The sequence below is a fragment of the Hibiscus syriacus genome, unplaced genomic scaffold (assembly GCF_006381635.1).
Source record: "Hibiscus syriacus cultivar Baekdansim isolate YM2019G1 unplaced genomic scaffold, ASM638163v2 tig00112289_pilon, whole genome shotgun sequence".
Lineage (NCBI taxonomy): Eukaryota > Viridiplantae > Streptophyta > Magnoliopsida > Malvales > Malvaceae > Hibiscus > Hibiscus syriacus.
In genome coordinates this window covers 1,356,477-1,375,426 of record NW_024063295.1, presented here as the reverse complement: position 1 = coordinate 1,375,426, position 18,950 = coordinate 1,356,477, and the positions used below count along the sequence as shown (strand labels likewise).

The 18,950-nt window shown below is 34.8% G+C and overlaps 1 pseudogene; it reads right to left on the bottom strand.

Annotated features, from left to right (window-relative positions):
- Window positions 1–12,217: 12,217 nt before the first annotated feature.
- LOC120177436 lies at window positions 12,218–18,653 on the bottom strand (annotated as a pseudogene).
- Window positions 18,654–18,950: the final 297 nt, after the last annotated feature.

The window sequence follows — 18,950 nt, the reverse complement described above, 5'->3', positions numbered from 1 at the left end:
TCATTTAAACATTCTCATTCAAAATTTCACTTAAAAACTCTATTTACTTAATCTCTCCTAATATAGCCATCTTTGAGTTTTTACTTATCTTTAGACTTCATTAAGCTTTCATATCATTTCAAGAATCAAAACAAACTTTAAAACGAAAAAATTAGCCAGCTAAAAACGAACTTACCTTATGCAAGACTTCACAGTAGAGAGGAAGAAGAAGACTGAAGAATACTCTGGATATCTTTTCCTCATTCTTTTCCCCCATTCCACGCTATAATATCCTTAATAAAGGAAAGATAAAAATCTTTCTTAAGAAATTACCATTATACCCTTCAATCTTCCCTAATGACCATTTAATCCAATACTGAAATATTCCTATTTAAGTCCTTAAACTTTTAACTTGTTTCGAAATCGAGCACATAGTTTTCACAATTTGTAATTGTAACACCCCAACCCGTACCTGACCCGAATTCGAGTCTGAGATGTCAAATTACCTTTTTAAAACATTATTCTTAACAAAATAACAAAACATTTGATTTATATTACGAAAATACGATAATCTACATATATATATAGGTTTATACAAGGTTCACAAAATACTAGAGCATACACAACTTAACCTTCTATTACATGCCAACACTGATTTACATAACAAAATTACATACTATTAAGTTGCTTCTGATCTGATACTTGCAGGAGTAATGTTGTCCAGCTGCTTAACCTCGATCGTCTACTTTATCGAATCCTACGTGTGCAACACTCACACGCTAAGTCATCGACTTAGTGAGGCAATATAATAATAACCATAAAATATAAAGAAATTGCCAAAATGAGATAGGTTGCAATGATAATATAAATGTAATCAATGCAATAACCATAACCATATTCTTACACATAGACTTATCAAATTTCACATTCATAAGTTCACATTATTAAGTTCATTAGCCCATGATACCATACTGAGAACCTAAGGTATATGAGTATTGTGAGGTTGTGCACTATGCTGTCACCACAGCTCTTATAATTGCACCGAAGTGCCACGTAGAATTGCACCGGAGTGCCGCGTAGAATTGCACCGTAGTGCCATATAATAATGTCCATAAGGACCACATATCATTCCTTAAGAATCATATACATATACTAGGGATCAAGTATGTGTCTCACAAGACTTCACACATATTCCAAAGAATATATATATATCTCGAAGGACCGCGTAGACCCTCTACCCTTGGCATGCCAACTATACCTATAGTTCTCATCTACATAACATGGGCTTTCACAATTCACATAATCTGTATCACGTAGACATAGTATTTTCATACCTTTATCACATAGGCATATCATTTCCTGCATATTCATGTCACATAATGCATATGGTATAAACTCATATCATGTTTCATAATATGGAATGTAATCATGTATCAAAATATTGAATCTAGACTTATCATAAGTCTAGAACTGATTATAATACTATATTCATGCTATGCATATGCACTCACCTAGATTTCTTTGTCTTTCCCTCGATCGATCCTACTTGTCGATTGTTCCAGAACTCGATTAGGCTTAATATCTATATAAGTATAATTTTCAAGATGATTGTCAGATGACTAAGTCTTGAAATTAACCTCTAATAACCTAAACAATTTAAGGAATTGATAGTTTTTTTATGGGGGAATCGGTTCCCCCTGTGGGGGTATCGATTCCCCTCTAGTATTCTGGAAATTCATATTCGTTTGAGGGGGAATCGATTCCCCTTGAATGGGTATCGATTCCCCTAGCCCAAAATCCCATTTTGAGCTCGAAAATCACCTTATTTCAGCTCAAACCCTCTTATTTTACTCCCTTTAATATTCCTAACTTTAATACACATACTTAAACTCATTTCTACTCCATAATCACTGCTTTAAACTCCTAATCTAGTCAATCCTATGTAATTGCAAAAATTATACTAGTTTTGCAACATGTACAAATTCATATTATAACACTTCCCATCCCTTAATTAACTTGATGACAAGTCAAATCTCACTTCCAATTCTTATTATGAACTCTAATCCAAGATTTCACTTTTCTACTTCATTTCTTTAATTCTTCATATACTTCTCATCTTGAGGTTTTAAAACAAATTAAACTTCCTTTAAGCTTAACTATTGCCTAATGGTCATAAATCAACCATAAATTCATCAAGAAATTCACTAACAAGACATCTTACCTTTAGCTTGGGTCTCACGTATGAAGAAGAATAAAGAAGAAGAAAACTCTGGAAGCTTGTTTTGATTTCCTATACTTCCACGTGGTTAATATAATACTAACCCCAAATATTTATCTTGCTATAAAAAACCATTTTGTCCTTTTAATCCTCATTCTTTATAATTCAATCCTACACAAAATAACTCAAATAAGTCATTGAACTTTTCCATCGTTCTAATTTAATCACCAAATTCTGAAACTTTACAATTTAATCACTAATTCAGTATGAAGGATGTTACAAATCTCTCCCCTTAATAAAATTCGTCCTCAAATTTTCAATAAGAAAAGAGATGGGGTTACTGATTCCTCATATCCTCCTCACGTTCCCATGTTGCTTCCTCTACTTTGTGATTCTTCCATAAAACGTTAACCAATGGGATAGTCTTGTTCCTCAATTACTTAACCTCATGAGCTAAAATTTGAATCGGTTCTTCCTTATAAGTCAAATCCGGTTGTACCTCGATCTCTTCTGGGGTTACGATATGGGAGGGATCCGATAGATATCTCCGAAGAATTGAGACATGGAATACATTGTGAATCTTTTCCATTTCTGGTGGTAAAGTCAATTGGTATGCTACTGGTCCCACTCTTTTTTTACAATCTCATATGGTCCAATAAACCGAGGACTTAACTTTCCTTTCCGACCAAACCTCAACACATTCTTCCATGGCGATACCTTTAAAAACACTTTATCCCCAACTTCAAATTCAATCTCCTTTCTTTTAAGGTCAGAATAGGACTTTTGCCGATCAAATGCCACTTTTAAGTTATACTGAATTTCCTGAACTTTCTCTTCCACATCTTGAATCAAATCTGGACCAAGAACACTTCGATCTTTGAGCTCATACCAGTTTAATGGCGTACGACATTTCCTCCCATATAACGCCTCATAAGGTGCCATCTTGATACTAGACTGGTAACTATTGTTATAAGCGAACTCTGCCAGTGATAAATATTTCTCCCACGATCCTTTAAACTCAATGACACATGCTCACAACATATCTACCAATATTTGAATAGTTCTTTCTAATTGTCCGTCTGTTTGGGGATGAAAAGCAGTACTAAAGTTTAAGCGAGTCCCCAACGCTCCATGCAAGGTTTTTCAGAATCTTGAAGTGAATGAGGGTCTCGATCAGAAACTATAGAAATATGCACCCTATGCAGTCTAATAATTTCTCTAATATACAATTCCACATATTTTTCCATAGAGAAATCTGTTCTGACAGGAAGAAAATGTGCTGACTTGGTCAATCGATCAACAATTACCCAAATTAAGTCTCTTTTGTTTGGAGTCAGGGGTAACCCCGAAACAAAATCCATCATTATATATTTTCCCACTTTCATTGTGGAATGGAAAGTGGTTGCAATAATCCAGAAGGAACTTGATGTTAGGCTTTGACTTGCTGACATGTTAAGCACTTGGACACAAATTCAGTAATGCTTCGCTTCATCCCTAGCCACCAATACTGTTCTTTTAAATCCATATACATCTTGGTTCCACCTGAGTGCATCGTCAATGGATTGCAATGAGCCTCTGCCAATAAATCTTTCTTCAACTCTTCATCGTCTGGTATCACAATTCTTTCTTTATAATACAATTTCCCATCAAACTTCAACTCAAAATCCTTAATCTCTTTATTCTTTACTTGCTCTATTCTTTTCAAACATATTTCATCTTGGCTTTGCAATTCTCCTATTCGATCCAACCATGTTGGTTTAAGTTTTAACTCTGCACATAGACCATCGCCTCCAGTTAAAGATAATCTTGTATCCATAGCTCGTAAGGCTGCAAACGTTTTCCTGCTCAAGGCATCTGCTACCACGTTAGCCTTTCCGGGATGATAGTCAATTATCACATCATAATCTTTTAAGAACTCTACCCATCTACGTTGCCTCAAATTCAGCTCTTTTTGAGTCATCAGATACTTCAGGCTCTTATGATCCGTATATAAGTAACAACGTTCCCCATAAAGATAATGACGCCAAATCTTGAGTGTGAATACTACAGCAGCCATTTCTAAATCATGAGAGGGGTAATTCTTTTTATGTGGTTTCAACTGTCTCGATGCATACACTACCCACCTTCCCTTCTTGCATTAATACACAACCCAAACCATTATGAGATGCGTCACTGAATACTACACAATTCTTGCCAGATTCCGGTTGAACCAAGACAGGAGCTTCTGTCAAAATTTTCTTTAAAGCTTCAAAGCTATCTTGACATTCAGGAGTCCAAATAAATGGTACGTTCTTTCTCATCAACTTCGTTAAGGGCAATACTATCATCGAAAAATTCTTTATGAATCTTCGATAATAACCGGAAAGTCCAAGGAAACTCCGAACTTCAAATACATTATTTGGAACTTCCCATCCCATTATAGCTTTTATCTTTTGAGGGTCCACCCGAATCCCATTAACAGAGATCACATACCCTAAGAAAATTACTTCCCTTAGCCAGAATTCACATTTGGACAGTTTGGCTTAAAGCTTCTTATCTCTAAGAATTTGTAAAACTATTTGTAAATGTGCGCTATTCTCTTCCATGGACTTTGAGTAAACCAGTATGTCATCAATAAAGACAACAATAAACTGGTCCAAATAGGGCTGAAAAATCCTGTTCATGAGATCCATGAAAGCAGCAGGTGCATTCGTTACTCCGAATGACATTTCGATGAATTCATAAAGATCATATCTCGTTCTGAAAGCCATCTTTAGAATGTTCTTCTCCTGAATCTTTACTTGGTGATAACCTAAACGTAGATTGATCTTTGAAAATATCAAAGCTCCTTTTAACTGATCAAACAAATCATCAATGCGTGGGAGGGGATACTTATTTTTTATTGTCACCTTATTAAGCTGTCGATAATCAATGCAGAGATCCATTGACCCGTCTTTCTTCTTAATACATAACACTGGAGCTCCTCAAGGCGACACACTTGGTCGAATAAATTCCTTCTCTAACAGCTCTTGCAATTGATTATTTAACTCTTGCAATTCTTTCGGAGCCATCCGATAAGGTGTCATTGCAATTGGAGCGGTTCTCAGCATTACTTCAATTTGAAATTCTACCTCTCTATCTGGAGGTAATCCTGGCAACTCAGCATGGAAAACATCAGAGAATTCCCGAACTATTGGAATCTCATTTAATCCTTTCTCTTTAGTTCTGGCATCTATCACATTAGCAAGAAAACCTTGACATCCTTGCAACAGTAGCTTCTTGGCAGACATCACTGATATTACATTTGCAAAAGGATTAAGCCTTTCACTGATCACACTTATTTCTATTCCTCCTGGACTCTTCAGGGTTACCTTTTTTCAATCTATAATTAACATCTCCATAGTAACAGAACAACCAATCCATTCCCAAAATTACTTCAAACTCGTCAAAGGGTAATTCCATCAGATTAGTAGGGAATTCAATTCCCTGAATCTTTATGGGACACCCCTTACAGACTTTGTTCACCCGAGCACTATGGCCTAAAGGATTAGTTACTATAATCTCATTACTCGTAGCATCTATGGGAATCCTTAATTCCTTTACTAACTTACTTGTAATGTAAGAATAATTAGAACCCGGATCAGTCAGTACCAATACTAATTTATCATACAGCTGAAAAGTATCTGCTATAGTATCAGGATCATCCCGATCTTCACTTGTCTTCAAACTGTATACCCGAGCGGATGAGCGAACTTCATGTTGCGCAGAGGATTCAGACTGGTTCCTTCCTCTGCCTCTTCCTCGTCCTCTCTGCGAGGCAGAGCCAACTCTCTGAGATGTTGTAGGCTCACCAACCATTAATGGACAATCCCGGATAAAATGTTCGGCATCTCCGCATCGAAAACAGGTTCCAGAAGCCATCCGACATAACCCAGAATGATTCTTCCCACAATGCTGACACTGCCTCACTTGACTCTGAGTGGATCTCCCAACACCGGATCCCACTGATTGTGTCTGTCTAGGTTTCACCTGACTTGCTCCTCTAGTAGATGATGCAACTGATTTTGATCTAGCTTGTGTTCGAAATCCCGAATCTCTTCCTCTTTTTGATGGTGCTGAGCTGGAAGAAACACATGTCCTCTTTGATGTTTGAACTCTTGAATCCCCGAATCTCTCATTCTGAGCTCTCTCTAGAGCTTTTGCACGATTGATCACCTCATGGAACGAGGACAAATTCAATACTATCAGCATATCTTTCAATCTAGGGTGTAAGCCCTCCACAAACCATTCACAAGCATATTTTTTAGTAGGCACAAGCTCGGTTTTGAACCGACTCAGCTTGTTGAACTCATACTCATATACAGAGCGGTTTATCTGTTTCAAATTTAAAAACTCTTGCTTTATCTGCCGAATGAACTGATCTCTAATGTACTTGTTTTTAAATTCATCTAAGAACAAATACCAAGTCAACTGATCATTGGACATCCTCATGGTGATGTTCGTCCACCATATCCTCTCCTGACCCCTCAGCAACGAGACAACTCTATCTAACTTCTCCACTTCAGAATAGTGGAGACCATCCAACATGATTTTCAAATCATTTAACCAAAGATCTGCCGCAACCGGACCTTCCTCGCATTCTCCCTTAAATTTGGGAGCTCCTAAACCTCTCAACTCTTTTGCTACATTCATTCTTTGAGTTGGCGGAGCAGGAGGTTGAAGACGCGTCAGAATAGCGTCCAACGTCCTGAAGAAAGTATCTTGGTCTTGTACAGGCACTCCCTGAGATGCATATCCTTCACCTTGCCTGGCCAGGGCATGTGAATTACTGCTTTTAGTAGGCCTATCCTCTCCCGCTTCACTTCGGGAGCTACTATGTCCGGAAATCTAATAAGAATAAACACATCGTTCTATTAGCAAAACAACATACTCATATTATACCAGATCAGAAGTCCTCACTATATGTTGGCATGTATTCCATTTAAAAACTCTATAGACTCTGGTTTATGCCTAGAATCGGCTAAACCATGGCTCTGATACCATTAAATGTAACTCCCCCAACCCGTACCCGACTCGGATATGAGTCTGAGATGTCACATTACCTTTTTAAAGCATTATTCTTAACAAAATAACAAAACATTTGAATTATAGTAAGAAAATACGATAATCTACATATATATATATAGGTTTATACAAGGTTCACAAAATACTCAGAGCATATACAACTTAACCTTGTATTACATGACGACACTGATTTACATAACAAAATGACAACTATTAAGTTGCTTCTGATCTGATACTTGCAGGAGTAATGTTGTCCAACTGCTTAACCTCGATCGTCTACTTTATAGAATCCTACGTGTGCAACACTCACACGCTAAGTCATCGACTTAGTGAGGCAATATAATAATAACCATAAAATATAAAGAAATTGCCAAAATGAGATAGGTTGCAATGATAATATGAATGTAATCAATGCAATAACCATAACCATATTCTTACACATAGACTTATCAAATTTCACATTCATAAGTTCACATTATTAAGTTCATTAGCCCATGATACCATACTGAGAACCTAAGGTATATGAGTATTGTGAGGTTATGCACTATGCTGTCACCACAACTCGTATAATTGCACCGAAGTGCCACGTAGAATTGCACCGGAGTGCCGCATAGAATTGCACCGTAGTGCCATATAATAATGTCCATAAGGACTACATATCATTCCTTAAGAATCATATACATATACTAGGGATCAAGTATGTGTCTCACAAGACTTCACACATGTTCCAAAGAATATATATATATCCCGAAGGACCACGTAGACCCTCTACCCTTGGCATGCCAACTATACCTATAGTTCTCATCTACATAACATGGGCTTTCACAATTCACATAATTTGTATCACGTAGACATAGTATTTTCATACCTTTATCACATAGACATATCATTTCCTGCATATTCATGTCACATAATGCATATGGTATAAACTCATATCATGTTTCATAATATGGAAAGTAATCATGTATCAAAATATTGAATCTAGACTTATCATAAGTCTAGAACTGATTATAATACTATATTCATGCTATGCATATGCACTCACCTAGATTTCTTTGTCTTTCCCTCGATCGATCCTACTTGTCGATTGTTCCAGAACTCGATTAGGCTCAATATCTACATAAGTATAATTTTCAAGATGATTGTCAGATGACTAAGTCTTGAAATTAACCTCTAATAACCTAAACAATTTAAGGAATTGATAGTTTTTTTTATGGGGGAATCGGTTCCCCCCTGTGGGGGTATCGATTCCCCTCTAGAATTCTGGAAATTCATATTCGTTTGAGGGGGAATCGATTCCCCTTGAATGGGTACCGATTCCCCTAGCCCAGAAATCCCATTTTGAGCTCGAAAATCACCTTATTTCAGCTCAAACCTTCCTATATTACTCCCTTTAATATTCCTAACTTTAATACACATACTTAAACTCATTTCTATTTCATAATCACTGCTTTTAACTCCAAATCTAGTCAATCCTATGTAATTGCAAAAATTATACTAGTTTTGCAACATGTTCAAATTCCTATTCTAACACTTCCTATCCCTTAATTAACTTGATGACAAGTCAAATCTCACTTCCAATTCTTATTATGACTCTAATCCAAGATTTCAATTTTTTACTTCCTTTCTTTAATTCTTCATAACTTATCATCTTGAGGTTTTAAAACAAATTAAACTTCCTTTACGCTTAACTATTGCCTAATGGTCATAAATCAACCATAAATTCATCAAGAATTCACTAACAAGAGATCTGACCTTTAGCTTGGGTCTCACGTATGAAGAAGAAGAAAGAAGAAGAAACTCTGGAAGCTTGTTTTGATTTCCTATACTTTCACGTGGTTATATAATACTAACCCCAAATAATTATCTGCTATGAAATACCATTTATCCTCTAATCCTCATTCTTTATAATTCAATCATACACAAAATAACTCAATAAGTCATTGAACTTTCCATCATTCTACTTAATCACCAAATTCGAAACTTTACAATTTAATCACTAACCCTGTATGGAGGATGTTATAGTAATTTAGTCACTGACCATGATTTGGGATGTTACAACCCGACAACCCCAACTTGTGCCCCTCCCTACTCTAAATACATATGGCATGGGTCGGGTCGATTTGTGACCTATCCGACTCCGACCTGAAAAGTATACTCTCCACTTGTACCTGACTCGAACCCAAGTTTTGAAGGGTTCAATCCGACCCGAACCAATCCAAAATTTAAACTAAAGACTCGATTTAACCCTATCCAACCCGAATCAATTTCAGATTTCACTTTATTTTCCTCACTTGTTCCCTTATTTTCTTATCATTTCTTCAACTTTCTCACTAACCAAACAAGTTTCTTATCAGTTTTTAACTTTCTCACTAACCAAACAACCAAACATACATGAAAATAACTTAAAAATAAAATAAATTAAAAACTATACTAACTACGAAACAATAAGATATTTTTAAAAAATAATTTCAAAAATAAAACAAAAATTTAAAAAATTTAATTCAATACTTGAATTTCGTACATAATATTATTACTTATAGAAAATTTTCAAAAAAAAATTATACAAAACTAAGATGGAAGAGACGAGTGTACTAATTATGAATAAAATGGAACAAATTTTGAAGGGATAAAATGAAAACCAAATAAAAGAATGATTCTGAAGAAGAAAAAATAGAAAGAAAGGAAAGGAGAATGAGAAGAAAGAACAAAGAAGAGGAGGAGAGAAAGGAACGAGAAGTGCAAATATGAACTACAACCCTAATAACATATATACGGATGATATTTTTTTAATTTCAAGTATTATTTTATAATTATACCGGGCCGGATCAAATATTTTTTAGTCTAAACCCAACATTTTCTATCATATACTCGACCCGAACTCATTTTTAAAAAATCCAACCTTATCGGTCGGATCGGGTCAAACCCATAATTCAGTCAAATGCCCCGGAGGGGTGGGGGTAGTAGTCCCTTTGAAAATCTAAAGTTACTTATATTGTTGTGTTTTATGTATTTTCTATTAAAATTTTGTTCTCATCATCTTTAAAATTTTATAAGTTAAATTCATCATCTAATATAAAATCTTATGTTCATCTCTGATCTCACACTGAACGTTAATATATGAACCCACATAGACAAATGAAGGAATATGATGGCAAGAAGCGTGTTTCAACCACAAGGAAGGTTTGGAGCTCGAAAATGAGATTGAGAAGGAAAAGATGTATTTGGAGGATGTTGCAAGACAATCGAGGATATATTAGGAGATAAAGTGAGGAAGCTAGTTTGTCTTTAACAGGATTGTTGACTTGCCTTGTTTTATGGTGGATTTAATTAGTGTACAACACTAAATTTTGCATTTTCAATCATTTTCAGATAAATACCATTCCACAATAAACTTACATGTTCTTTAACATTTTGTAAAATCTGAAAATAAAAATCCGAGACGTAATATTTTTTTCTAAATGGTTTGAGTCTATTCTAACCGTTTTAACATTAATTTCTACCGAACCCTATTTTTTTTAATCTTTACTGTAACGAAATGCAATAAGACCGATAATTTTGTCTGAAAAGGAACAAGGATGACGTGGCGGAGGCGGAAGTTGTCAGCCAATGTGTCGAGTAGCAGCCACTGCGGTGGCGAATGCAGTGGGCGGGCGTGTGGGTGAATGATTAGATCGTAATGGAAGCTCTTTTTTATTTTATTTTTACTGAGTTCCGTTGTAAATGGTAAAATCCCTCAGAACCCATTTTGGGGGAAAGTAAATTTTCTTCCTTCTAAGGTGAAAAGGCAGAAAAAAATAAAAGTAAAAATCATCATTTTTCATGGTTTATTTTTCTGGTTAAGTTGCATTGCCAAAAGAATCTGTTGCAAATAGCAAAATTGATAAACTTGAGGACTACATCTGTAAAGGTGAAAATAAAACAAGCCCAAGAGCATAGGAGAAAGTTGTCTAAAAAATAATAGGGTAAATTAAGTATTTAGTATTTAAACTATCAGTTTTGGTACGTGTTAGTATATAATATTTTTAAAAAAATCATATTTAATGTTTAATTTTTATTTTATTTTCATACCCTATTATTAAAAGTTTAAAGCGTTTAATACTTAAATTATCAATTTTAATTCGTTTTAACATTATCGTAATATTGAGACTCTTAGAAGTTATTTATATGTATATAATAATATATACATACAGCAGACACATAGTTAAATTAATAATACAAAAGAAGACTATTAGCAACTTTATATATGAAGACATATTAGCTAGAGTTTAACACTAAAATAAGTGTCCAAACTATACCGTTTTTTCTAAATATGTGTTTAAACTATTTTTTAACTAATCCAGTTACCTAACGTTATAAATGTTACCCATTTAGATGCTCAGGTCGTTAACGACGTTAATTTTCTCGTTAAGTGACGTGTGTCACAATCTGGTGATTTTAAAATTTATTTTTAAAAAAATATTAAAAATATTATTATATTTATTAAAAAATCTTAATTTCTCTTAAATTATAAAATAACACCAAAATCCCTAAAATCTCCAAATTCTAACTTGAACATGCCGCCTCCGCCCTTTCCAGCCACGACAACTATCGGTGATGTAGTCTCTGCCATCCTCCTAATCATGCGCGTTCTTAGTTGCCGCCGATTGACCGTTGGAATCACGTGGGATCGCGATTTTCAACCTAGGGTTCGCGAGATAAAATATCGATTCATTGTCGATCGATCACGATTCATAGGGGTTTTAGTCGTTGGGGGAAGGGAGGTCAGGTGAAACTTCGTCGAAAGCAAAAGGCGGTGACAGATGTAGGTTTAGGGTTTAAAATGAAGATTTTCAAGGTTTTGAGTTTAGTTGATGGTCCGGACACCTAAATGGGCAATGTTTGTAACTTAGGCATATGATGAGTCAAAAAATAGTTTAGATACCTATTTGAGAAAAGCAGTATAATTTAGGCACTTTTTTTGATATTAAGCTTAGCTAGTTACAAACTTTTGTTACTTGAAGCTGAATCTGCCCTTGAAAGAACATTTCAGAAAAGAATTTTAAGCTACAACTTTAATCTGCAAATCACCGTACACCTTAAAACCCTTCCCTGAACATAGAATCCAGGCTTTACCATGACCTTAACCCGACTCGGTCCCCTGCGATTTTCGCCTTTCCATGAACATATCCTCCATGTAATGTGGATCAAAGTCTCTATTTTCTTCGACCCTTAAGATTCCCAAGTGCGGATTGAATGAGAAAGCAAGTAAAGTAGCAACCATATGCGTTTACAGCAACAAAGAAAGCTTGAAGCAGCTGTTCTGGCCACGGTCTCGTCCAGTTCAGCGTTGAAATGATCAAACTCATCTTCTCATCACAGAACTTACCGAATTCTTCACTGTAATATTTGTTCCTTTCGTCAGCACTTCATTCCAACTAAGGTTTCTTAGTGCAACAAACGACGAAAACCGAGTTTGGCGATCTTGTTGAGGGTCCAAGAGCTTTGGGGATCCGTTTTCCGAAACACCGAATTCTCGAAATCTTGGTAGAGTGATTGGTTATGATTGCTTCCAGTGGTATAATACCGCATTCGAGTACTTAGAATTCAATGAAGCTTTATATGGTTGGAGATGCAAATTCAAGTTGTCTGTTAAAGTACTGTCACTCTCTTGAATATGAGCAACAAGTGTCTTGCAGAATTGTTTCACTGATAATCTTGCTTCGGATACTCTGCATGAAACCCTCTAACATAAATCTTGGTAGAGTGATTGGTTTATGATTGCTTCCAAGTGGTATAATACCGCATTCGAGTACTTAGAATTCAATGAAGCTTTATATGGTTGGAGATGCAAATTCAAGTTGTCTGTTAAAGTACTGTCACTCTCTTGAATATGAGCAACAGTGTCTTGCAGAATTGTTTCACTGATATTGCTTCGGATACTCTCTGCATGAAACCCTCAACATTACCTCTTTGCCGAACGGCATCGGGTTTTCTCGGTTACCACCGATGGATATCCCTTTCCCAAGCTTTTCATTGATTTGAGAATCCTTTGATTGTGTTGCTTGCCTCAAGGCTTCTTCAGCTGCACGCAATAGGTTCTAGGTACTCCAGCTTCTGCTTGAGGTCACCTAATGAAGATATCTCAGCAATTTCCATCAATGCGGCATCCCTATTCTCATTTGCTTCCATCAGCTCTCTCTCTTCAATTTTCGGATTGATAACATGCCGAACTCCTTCGATATTTGCAAACATCCTCTGATTCCGACCGCGTAGGCGAATTCACATTCTTATGTTTCTTCTTCAACTTAGGGAATAACCATGAAATCACCCTCGATTCTTCGGTCGCCGTAGAACAGACGAGTGCGAGTCGGTTAACGGCACCATTATAATCGAATTCTTGATGTTCTTAACTTGATGTTCATAGTCCGCCGTTGTTATAACGGCGGGCTTGCATACATTGCAAGATGACAGTGACTTGAAATCCCCCAAACTATTTCTCCTACTTCTACTGGAATTATAAAATTCAGTCCCTGGAGATGTTTGTAGGACGGTAATGTGGTTTGCACAATAACCGACGACCGATGTTTTATCTTCGACCGGAAAAAGATGGGATTCGAAGGAAGCCATTGCCGGAGAGAATCCTTTCGTCGAAGCTGAAATCTGTTTCTGTAATCTGATAACAGTTGCAGTAACATTGCCTGCTTCCAAGCCATAATCATCCCAGATTTCAGATAATGCTTCATCTTCATAACTCTGTCAAAATGCCATTTCACATAGAACTTGAATTCCAACAAATCATTGTAAAAAAGCTAAAGATTGATCCCTGGATGACTCAAGACAAGATCTAACAGGGAAGAGAACAAATTATGCCAGCAAAAAAGGAACCTCATCAAGTAAACACACACACACACAATTAATGAAAAGAGATAGCTGAAATAAAGGGATAGACATGGACTCACAGGAGTGAAAATAGGGTATATTGAGCAGATAAATGAAGCAGGGCATGAAAGAGGAGATGAAAATATGGTATTTTTTATTTGCAGGGCTGTTGGCTTTGCCAAGCATCAAAGCTCCATGTAAAGCTCTAAGCTCCACCGCCTTGTCAATGGCGGCCTGTATTTCTTTCCTGCTGACTTCATTGTTATCACTCTCTTGTTCTGATCAAAGATTTGGAGCAGCAGCCATGAACAAAGGATCAAACAGAGCACTGCATATAACACCCAAAGGACACTAGAAAGGAACAAAGATGAATTTTTCTTTACCCTATTCTTTACAATGAAAAGTAAAAGCAATGAAACTAAGAGGATTAGAAGTGGGTATTTTACGGTTGGATTAGACTTGCAGAGGTGAAGGTTTAGAATCTTGAAGAACCAGAAGCTTGAAAGACAGAGAGAGATGAATGTGTTTGAAATCCAATGTGTGTTTTGTCATTGCGCGCTCTCAATGAATAATAGAATGAAATAAATAGAACGATAGCATGTGAAGCAAGTAGTAGTTTTTTACTCAATGCTGAACATTTGATGAGATTCTTTTATTTAAATATTTGTGTAATTATACGAATAATATGTGTATTTAGAATTTTTTTAATTATTAATATATATATATATATATATATATAGAAAGTTCAAATCTATAATTAAAAATGATAATAACATTTTCTTTCATTAAATGACTTAAATATTATAACAAAATTTACCCAATTATATCAAAATAACCATTATAACAAACAGAAATTGGTGGTACCAATCCTTCAACATGATAATGAAGTACTTATTTATATTATTATTATTATATTATTTTATTATTATTATTATTATTATATTATTTACTTTCAGTATCTAGTAATTATAATGATCCTCGATCATATTCAAATTGAATCAAACCAGCCTTTAAATACTTAAAAGATGTAATTGCTTTCTTGGTCTTCTTTTGTTCCAAACTCAATTCCCCCCTTTTTAATAGTCATTTGGGGTCAATTATTAATCATTTAAACTCAAATTTGAGCACGAACCAAACAATTTTGGTGGTAAAACATTATGTTATTTCTTGAGGTATCGGATTCGAGCACAAGAATTTAAGGATATGAGCGTTTAATTGTTAAATTATTGAGAATTATCTTTAACTTTTCTGCAGATAATGTCTTGTAATTATCCTAAATTAATTAAAAAAAATTCAAATCTGACCCAACCTTCTAATTTATCCAAAAGTATAACCGTCTGCTTTTTGGTCAATCTAACATCATTGACCCGAAATCCGGAGCTTTACAAAGTACTATTCAAGGACCATTACTTAATGATTATTGCCTTAAACTCATAATATTATATTTCAAGTACTATTTATAAACATATTTAGATAATTAAAATTTCTATAAAGTATAGAAATTGTAATTACTAAGTAATTAACATGCAATAATTTATATGGAGCGGGTATAGATTATATATTAATTGAAATGGAATTTCATGTAAGATTTTGGGAAATAATTTATGGGGGAGCTCTTTGTTTTCCAAAACTACTTTTGTAGGGGGAAGTATTAGTAAAATGAAATAAAGGGTTTTAATGCAACTACCCCTCCCTTAAAGTACGCCTGCTTGTCAACCTCCACATGCAACGCTTTCTACTTGTTTAATCGAACACCACTCCAACTAATCATGTCTGAATTAAACCTTAAAGATTCTAATATGACATCAAAATATAATTGTTATAAATATAATTTATTTATATTTTTATCAATATAATACTTATTTTTTTAAATTACTTTTTACTCATTAGATATCGCTAAATTGATTGATTCTTAAATGATCATATAAAAGTATCTTGAAGTATCTACAATGGAATCATAACTACAGAAAAATAAGATCATGGTGAAAATCCTTTAATGTCCGAGAATAATCATTCACGTTGTTAATACGATGCTCAAATAATCTAACGATAAATTATTGTAATTTGACACCTTGACTAGGATTCAAATCATGTCAAGCTCATTTCCTCACTCTAAATTTATAAGGATCAAAAGGAAGATTATTTATATGTTGAATTTTACTATATATAAACTTATTACTCACTTCTACAATAAAATTACCATTTTGATGTCTTTGTCAATCTATAATTTTAGAGATTATTAAAATAAGATGTATACCTTAAAAGATAATTATAACATAAACTAATGATATATGTAACACCCTAAATTCCGGGCTAGTAGTTTTGGGTTAACCCAAGAGGTATGTGGATTGTGGACCTCATAGAATTCATAATTAAAGTCATTGGGTCAAGTGTAGTTTAGATGGGTTTGGATCGAGTCCAATTCTTAATAAAAAGGGATCTTTAAGTAGTATGGAGAAGGAGGGACCAATAGTGTGATTTTCCTTGTTGAAAATATTAAAGTATTTTTATCCCTTGATCTTTTTCTCCTTATTTTATTCTTCTCCATCTTTATTTCTCACACTTCCTCTCCAAGTGTCATAGCTAAAGGTGAGTCTTTTGAGCCATTTTATCCTTATTCTAAACTTCAATTTCATTCCTAATCCCTCCATCAACTTCGTTTTAATGATTCAAAGCCTTGGGTTCTTTGTTTGCAAGAAAAAATGGGGTTTTATCATCCAAGTCTTGGAGAAGAGTGATAGCTAGCTAAAAGAGCTTCATTTCAGAATTCTTTAACCAAGGTAGTATTTCTAATCCTTTGTTGCATTATGAATTCATAAATATGTCTTGTTAGGGATTTGGGTATTTGAGCATACTTAGGGGTTTTTGCTTGATTCTTGCTTTAGATGATGTTTTAGTGTAAAACTTGTGTTTTTATAGTGCAAATGATCATAATTAACTCTCATAAGCCTTAGAAGACTTGTAGTGTGTGTTGCGATCGTTAATCACGTGTGATGGGTTACTCGAAACTTTTAAGAGTCGAGTTTGAGGTGCTAGCTGTATGGGGTTAATGGATGGATTTCCTAACATGAGTATGTCTAGGTTCCATCCAAAGTAACTTTGTTAGTAGATTTGCAGGGTGTAAGTTCTGCGATGCTGTGTGACCCTAGATTACACCGTAAAGTCTGCTTGTGTGATTAAATAAGAGTTTGAGTTTTTGACCCCAAACTTCGTCCTTCTTATCTTCGTTGGTATAGGAGCGTGATCTATATACACACCTATGTCATGCGATGTCGAATAGCTTGATGGATTTTAGTGCTTGAGGTTAAAGGAGACTAAGGGTGATTAACACTTGTGTGAATTGCAAGGAAAATGAGAATCAATAGAGTAACATGGATAAATTTGAAGTAGAGATGTGAAACGGAAATATATAGATCAATGTTTAGGAAGCAGAGAATTATCATCATATCTTCAATAGACAATGTAGATATCGTGGATGACAATTTTTGTAAGATCTCAACATGTAGTATGATAAGTTAACTATGTTCAATAATCGAGACTTTAGATTCAAATAACAGTTGTATCGATTGTGTCGAGTTAGATAATAAAAAGGGTTTAATGGTAGTAGTGAAATCGTAGGTAGTGTTACTGTTAAATTATGTTTCGATATAACAATTTATGCAAATGTTTTTGGACTTGAATGAATTTATTCAAAGTTCTAAAAAATTAATAGTCCCATTTAATTTGGAATTGAGAACAAAATGTTTTTACGAATAGTATTGTAATGTATGAATAGTACCGATACTGTATGAATAGTATCAATATTATGTGAATAATAATGAACAGTACCGATGCTAAAAGACATCGATGTAAATGTGTATCGATACTGCTACAGTGTACTGATACACTACTATAGTAATTTCAACCCAACGATCATAAAATTCAAAATTTTATGAAGGTATATCGATACCCATGAAGGGGTACCGATACTACTTGTTCTGGGTAGTTTATTTTGTAAAAAATGAATCTCCAACGGCATCAAAACATCCCCAATGACTATATACGACTTCAAACTCATTCCAACTTATAATACATGTTCAAGACACTTGAAAACATAGAGAACAACTACCCAAGCAATTAAACACAAGAGAAGAGTTTCCATCTATTTCATCTTTCTCTTGTAATATTTATTTCTTGTGAGCTTAATTCTTGTAAACACTTACCTTTGAGAGGTTATTGTTTACTTCTTTATCTTTTTGTAAAGGGGTTTTGGTTCTATCTTAGCCTTCTAAAAGCTAGGGAAAGGTTCTAGTTTTTCCCGTGAAAAACTAGGGAGTTGTAAAGGTTATCTCTTTGTCCTGTAAAAAGAAAGAACAAATTAGTCAATCTGTTGAAAATCCTTGGTGAGTAGCTAGGTAGTGGATGTACTGGTTGAGAAGTCGAACCACTAAATCGCGGTGCAATTCTCTATCTTCAATCTCCTTACTCCCTAAACAGAAAAACCATTCAACCCCTCTTGGCGAACCCTTTCGGTTGTCAATTTGAGCTTCCGCAAAATCCCAACAGTTACCATCGTGAACATTCTAAGTATTCTATATTAGAACGACCAAAATGAGATTCAATGGTTTTGCGTTTCTCTAAGGTTTTCCTTAAGGTTAATGAAGGTAACGTCCTTTGGAAAATCTTTAATTGATTTTGAAAGTTCTAAGTTCAATATCATATTGCGAGAACTTCTTCCTTGAGAATGAAACTTGATAAGAGTTTAGGTGCTTCGAGGCTTATAAGTGTTTGACGTAAGGATAGGTCATAATTCGATCTAAATAAATTTTGATAATGAATTTCTTTCAAGGAGGAAAAAGTTTACACCCCA